The sequence below is a fragment of the Hipposideros armiger genome, unplaced genomic scaffold (assembly GCF_001890085.2).
Source record: "Hipposideros armiger isolate ML-2016 unplaced genomic scaffold, ASM189008v1 scaffold_488, whole genome shotgun sequence".
Classification (NCBI taxonomy): domain Eukaryota; kingdom Metazoa; phylum Chordata; class Mammalia; order Chiroptera; family Hipposideridae; genus Hipposideros; species Hipposideros armiger.
The window spans coordinates 1,087,801-1,094,913 of record NW_017731838.1 but is presented as its reverse complement, the minus strand read 5'-3'; the positions used below and the strand labels follow the sequence as shown (position 1 = coordinate 1,094,913).

At 38.0% G+C, this 7,113-nt stretch overlaps 1 protein-coding gene across 3 annotated transcripts in view; it reads right to left on the bottom strand.

Annotated features, from left to right (window-relative positions):
- The window catches only part of TLR3 (toll like receptor 3), a 27,026-nt gene extending 21,047 nt beyond the window's left edge, over positions 1–5,979 (bottom strand). For 2 of the 3 annotated variants that reach the window (XM_019667228.1, XM_019667233.1), the window contains exon 1: positions 5,811–5,970. The gene's annotated coding sequence lies outside the window, so the exon portion shown is untranslated. Of the gene's footprint in view, positions 1–5,810 lie in introns of all 3 variants that reach the window. The other variant, XM_019667232.1, reaches the window with a different exon arrangement.
- Between the last annotated feature and the right edge of the window lie 1,134 nt (positions 5,980–7,113).

Genomic DNA, 7,113 nt, shown 5'->3' with positions numbered 1-7,113 from the left:
GTGTATACTGTATATAATTTGGGATAAAGCATATAAATAATCATTGGGCATTCTAATTCTATTATCCTCTGTGTCCTTGAAAACTAACATCTTGAAAGAAGATCCGATATACTATGAAAGAGTTAAGTAAAAATATGTAGTCCTAAACTTGGATTGAGACTATTAGCATGAATTCTGTATGCACATGTATCTTTATATACCAGGAGTGCCAAAAAATATATACACATGGCTTGTATTCATCTTTTGTTATCGATATATATTGAGTATTACAATTTTAATGCTATTTTTTCTTTTCTTAAAATGTGTATACATTTTTTTGGCACCCTCTGTATATATCTATTTTACATATGGCAAGTACTATCAGAGACCTATATAAGTGTTAATGTTTTAAAGGAAGGTTTTTTTTAGCTGGAACCTTAAAAAAATAAACCATTCCCAGATAAATTTAATAATTAACTTTATAATTCTTTTAAAAAACCCCACCTCTTTTAGCCTGGAGTTTAGTCCTTCAAATGTTATTAATGACATTCTAAACTGCTTACCCAATTACAAATAAATCAACTTTCCTTCAGAATATTCATTGAGATTCTCTATATTGACCATTTCCCCACATTTCAAACATACAGAAAAGTTGAAAAAAATTGTACAGTGAACACCCAAAATATCCAAAACTTAGCTTCTACAATTAACATTTTACTGTATTTACCACATAATTATCCATATATCCATCCCTCTATTAATCCACCTTATTTTTGACATTTTGATGTAAGTTTCAGACATCAGTGCATTTCATCTCACATCTTCAGAAGGTATATCATTAACTAGATTTCAGTATTTGTTTACAGTGCTTTAGATACTTACACACAATAAAATACACAAACCTTAAGTTTACCACTCGATCAATACGAATAAGGGCAAACTCCTATCAATATATAAAACATTATTACTTTAACCCCAGAAAGTTCCTTCTTAGTCATTTCCAGTCGATTTCTGTCCTACATTTCCCCTCCCAGAGGTAGTTACTATTCTGACTTTTTTTTCACCATAGAGAAGTGTTTTCCTGTTTCTAGAATTTCAAATAGGTGGACTCATGCCTTATATGGTTTCTTTCACTTATCATAATGTTTTTGAGATTCATTCATGTTATTATGTGTATCTCTAGTTTTTTCTTTTTATTGTCGAGTGGTATTCCTTTGTATGGATTCTATAGTTTATTCATTTTTCTGGGGATGGTTATCTGTCTTATTTCTAGGTTTTGCCTGTTATGAATGAAGCAGTTAGGAAAATTCTTGGGGTCTTTTTGTGACATAAATTTTCATGTTTTTCAAAGTAGATCCCTAGGATTGGAATTGCTGGGAGGTATATCTTTAGTTTTATAAGAAAATGCCAGGACTTTTGCTATTTTACACCCCCCATGAAAAATGTACGAGTTCCAATTGCTCTGCATCTGTGGCCAGACTTGTATTGTCTGCATGTATAATTTTAGCCACTCTGGTTGATTGTGCAATGGTATCTCATTGTGGTTTCAATTCACATTTCCCTGATGACTAATGTCGAACACTTTTCCTTTCAGCCCTAAGTATGTCTTTCTTTGTGAAATGTCTGTCCAAATAGTTTCCTCATTTAAAAAATGGAGTTACTCCTCTTTGTCTCCTGGCTGGATTTATGCAGCGTGCACAGCTGATGGTTTTTCTTTTTTATGTTATATGTTATACATATTTGTGTTCTTCATATTCCTAAAACTGAAGTATGAAAAGATATTCCAACAACATTTTCAATCATATTTTGGTTAAATTTGTATGTTGGATATGAAAATTAGCATAGGACCCTCTGTAGTTAAGGATTTCAACTTGTTTCATGTGAATAATTATTGGGTTGTCAGAAAAGTCATGATGCACATTTGCGACAGGTGGCACTAGTTCATTTTTGGAAGTACTAGAGTCATTTGCATCTATGTTGTTGCTATGTCACTTGACAGCTGACAGTTCTAGCTTCATTCTAAAAAAAACAGTGATTTGGTTGAGTTTTGGAGATTTTACAACAAGCTGAAGATGGAAAACCAAACTGTGCATTTTTGCCATATTTTACTGTTTTACTTCCATAAGGGGAAGAACGCATGTCAAACTTGTGAAAAGTTGCACAAAGTTTACGGTGACAATGCTCAACAAGAACGTCAGTGCCAACGATGGTTCACTAAATTCCATGCTGGTGATTTTGATCTCAATGACGCTCCTTGATCAGGGAGGCCCACCGAGGTTGATGACGACAAAATAAAGGCATTGATCAGTCAAACCCATGTTACATGACACGAGAGATGGCAGAAACATTGAACATCCATCATTCAAGCGTTCATGACCACCTGAAGAAGCTGGGAAACATAAGCAAGCTCGATATTTGGGTTCCACATGAACTCAAAGAAGTTCATTTGATGGCGTGTATAAACATCTGCAATATGCTCATTAAACATGAGGAAAACAATCCTTTTTTGAAGCGACTGATAACTGGTGATGAGAAGTCGATTGTTTACAACAATGTGGTGCACAAACGGTCTTGGTCCCGACATGATGATTCACCTCAAATGATATTGAAAGCAGATATTCATCAGAGGAAGGTTATGCTCTCAGTGTAGTGGGATTTTAAAGGTGTTGTGTTTTTCGAGCTCCTACCAAGGAATCAAACAATTGATTAGAATGTGTACTGTCTGCAGTTGGACAGTTTGAATGAATCCATCATCCAGAAACATCTAGAGCTTGTTAATTGTAAAGGAGTCGTTTTCCATCGCGACAATGCGAGACCACACACAAGTTTGATCACCCGTCAAAAATTATTGGAGCTTGGATGGGATGTGTTGCCACACCCACCATACTCACCTGACCTTGCTCCATCAGACTTCCACTTGTTTCTCCCTCTTCAAAACTCCTTGCGTGGTATAATGTTCAATTCAGATGAGGTTGTAAATCAGCACCTTGTTCAGTTTTTCTCAAATAAAGACAAGGTCCTTCTATGAACGAGGAATTATGAAGCTCATTGAAAGATGGCAAAAGTTATCGAACAAAATGGGCAATATATCACTGATTGATCTTTGTTCTTCATATAAATAAATAACCTTTGAAAAACATAAGCAAAATACATCATGACTTTTCCGACAACCCAATACATTAGCATCCCAGGTCATTTTCTCACTTTCACATGACATCAAAGCACAGGACTACATGCTACTTTTTTTAAAATATTAGCTTCAGGTGTATAAAACAACATAATGATTAGGCACTTACTGCTCTCACAAAGTGATGCCCCCTCCCAAGTCTACTGCCCATCTGACATCATATATAGCTGTTACAATACCATCGATTATATCCCCTATGCTGTACATTATAGCCCATGATTATAAATACACAGACACACACACACACACACACACACACACACACACACACAGACCCGTATATATATTTAATTATAGCTGACATTCAATATTATTCTACCTCAGCTACAGGTGTACAGTGTAGCTGATCTTTCCATTACATCTCATACTAGCTCTCTGCTCAGAGAGGGGCCCTTTTCTCCAGCCTCTTGCATAGGTGTCCCATGGGGCCTTCCGGAAGGCACCTTCTTAACTCCCACTGGACTAATGTTAGGCTTATTGTGCCAATAAAAATCTTTTTGAAAAGGGACCATTGTATTATACCTCTTGTTGAACTTTTGGCTTTTGGGTGTGCAAATTGAAATACAGCCAGATCCCTAAAATTCTCCCTCAATATGAACCTTGGAGTATCAAAGAAATAAGCCTCTTTTTTCCCTTTCGTGCTGACTTGAATTTACCGATGACAATATTATCCTTAGATTATGAGAAAAATCAACTATAAAGTACAAGAGGATATAGGTGAGAACTTTGAACATTCCCCTACATAATAGTTCTACGATGGAGCTTAACTACTTTAACACTACAGGTCCTTTAGGTTCTGAGGTGTCAAGGAGCATGTCATTCCAAGATACAACACTAGATGGAGCAAAGAGATCAACTTTTTATTTCATTTACATCTGGAAGTGCTAAATGTCAGCAAAACAAAATTTTATTTTAAAATTAGGTAACTAAATGAGCTAATCAGATTATGCTACAGTCACTTTTCCTATGTAAACAGTTTATAATTCCTGGTCAAGACCAGTTTATCCCTTTATTCTTCTTCCCTTCTGTATCCTTTATTTCATCTCTCTCACAACCTCCAAAGTTGATTCTAAATAAGCACTGTTCAGTCAATGAATGAAATGCTAAGTGAATGAATGACTAGCTCCCTTGACCTTATTGATCTATCTCTCACATTCCCTTTCCCTTTTCTGTTCCTCACCCCACCCCCTACCTCACATTTCACTTACCTGTCCTTATCGTTTAATTGTCTTTTGCCAGTAATTGAATTTAGGGCCTTTTCAAATTTCTCTCTTTTAAATTAACTCACTTATGTAATCTTTTCTGTTGCTCTCCAGTTGCTTCCTTGCTGTATCATTTTAACTGCTAGTGTTTTGTACTTTGGTTTCCTTACATACATTAAATTCTGCTCACTGAAGTAGATTGACTGAGATATTTATGGATATGGCAGATTAGAAGTCACCTCAGCTTACAAATAAAATTTGAATTTGTGGACAAAAAAGGGATTCTATAGACAGTAGTCTCACTGGGTTGATCTGATCATAAATTCCTAGCTGGGAAGGTCATGATGGGCAGTCATGCCCAAGGAATATAACTTCTTTAGTAAAAGTTTATCTTTCCCTAAAGCAAGCACCTTCCATTGTTTCCATGCATCTAGGTTAACACACCTTTGAGATGCCTCATTTCAGACCCCTCATAAGTGTAACCACCCTCAAGAGAGCACATAACCTTGTTAACGAACCTGTAATCCAATCCCCTCTCTGCTTTCTCCCACCTTCATGTATTCTTTCTTACTTTCCCTCCTTAATTTAAAATGCATATAAAAACTACAACATTGTCATTCTCCAAGGCATTTGAGATCTGCTTCCTGGCAATTATTGCTATTTTTTGGCTCAGATAAATGCCTATAAAAATTCTCTACACGTTTGGATATTTCTTACATCAACAGGAAATACATCAGAAAATACAAGTCAAAAAACATTGTGCTCATAATAAACCCTCCCTCATATGAAGGGAGGTGAGTGTAAAGAACTGTCTTTTCACAATCCCTCTGCTCTGTCATGAATACCATTATATTTCACATGGGGGGGAAAAAAAAGGAGTCTGAGGGTTGTTGAGTTGGTCAAATTATATAGCTTTAGCAGGGAAGGTCATAAGGAAAAATTCCCATTGAAAAAGGAATACTCATGCAGAAAGCTGATAATTACCAAGAAATTTAGAACAATTTAATTCATTTGCTGCACATCTGTTTACTTGTTCATTGCTGACTTGCCTTCGAAAAAAAATGGAAGCCTGACAAATGAATTGCTTCAAAGGAGAATGTCTCTACGCCAAGTCCAGGTTTTTCTGTGGCACCAGAACATTTCCTGCTCTCCTGCCTGACTCTTATCTGGGTAGCCAGATCAGAGCAAAGCACACCCCCTCCTCTGTTATCCAAAAGCAGCCTGAGGTGGCGGCCTAACCCCTCCAGGGTGGGGCTGGGAGACTGCGCCCTTGTGGCTGACCTTGATTTTTAGTCCTTCCTGGTGAGGGAAAAGGGAAGGCAGATGGGCTAAGTGGAGGGTGAGACCCACAGAACTAGGAAGCTGAATGCACAAACAGAGCGCTGAATTCTTCCCGCACTAAAAACTGAGAACGATCACCCAGCTCTTAGAAACTCACATACCTTCCTTTCTTGTTAATCGCCCTTCTGGCGATTATTCAAAGACTGCTGATCCCTTCTCAGGCTTTCAGCCTCCTTTAAGCTGTATAAGGAGAATGAAAAAAATGCACCTTATAACCTTGGATGACTTTTTTTTTTCTTTCTTCCTTTTCTGTTGCCAGTGATTCAGTTTGAAAAGCCAGCTGGCAGAGGTTCCAGGAATTCACATGAGTGTCTAATGGAGATATACTGCACACTTGCAGGCTGTCCAGGCATTTCCAAATACGGTGCTAGCTGATGGCCTGCACTTTTAGGGCACTGACCTGCCAGTGATGTGCGTTTTCCTACCTGCAGAGCGGCTTGAAATGTTTCAAATATCTTCTTTCTACTTTATTTGAGGAGGGTAGGGCCATACACATTTTAATAGTTTCATGACCAAATCTGCTGCATTTAAAGCAAGATAATGAGAACACGTATCATCTCCATTTCTTTACTGCACTTTCTTCCTGGGGATTGAATGTAAATGTTGTGCTTGTACCTAGAAATATTTTTCCATGAAAGAACAATCCTTTTTGGCTTTGTTTGTATTGAATTCTCAAATGGTATGCTGATTTATTCAATAATATTTACTGCGTGCCACCTATATGCTTGACGCTGTAGTTTATAGTGAGGACACAGCAAAGAGCAAGGTGGGCAGGGTTCCTGCATGAGTGGACTTATAATGAATAGGGTATAGGGAGATGTTAAAAAAAACACAAACAACTGTGTATGTTTTATCTTGTTCTAAGTGCTCTGGTGCTATTAAGAAAATAAATAGGGTGATCTCATGGTATCTAGTTGGGTGGTAGGTGCAGTAGATATTATGGTTTGGCATTTTCCACTCCTAGTCCAACCCATTTATAGGCTTCCTTCCTGAACTACAACTAGGGTTGCCTGCTTGAACTTCAGAAGCAGAAAAGCTCCTCCCCTCCCCCATCCCCTTAAAATTAAAATGACTCGTTCCAGACTTCCTTGCAGCTAGGGTCTGACTGTGGCCCCATGTGAGACAGATGGAAGAAATGGAAAAATGGAGGGCTAGGCTGTGGGCACATGTGAGGAGATGATCATTTTTGGCCAGTTTGATGGTAGAAGCATTAGACTGGTCTAGACCACTCAGACAGAAGCTCTTCAGTTGCGGTTGCTGAGAGGCAGGTGGCAGCAGCGATCCTGAACCTGAGCCTTTTCCAGCCCCTCCCCAAGGGCAACAGATCTGCTTCTACTCCCATCTCAGAAGCAGTGCACCTAGGTCAGGGATTCTTTCCTGCCGTGCCCCAAATCCTTCTCATGT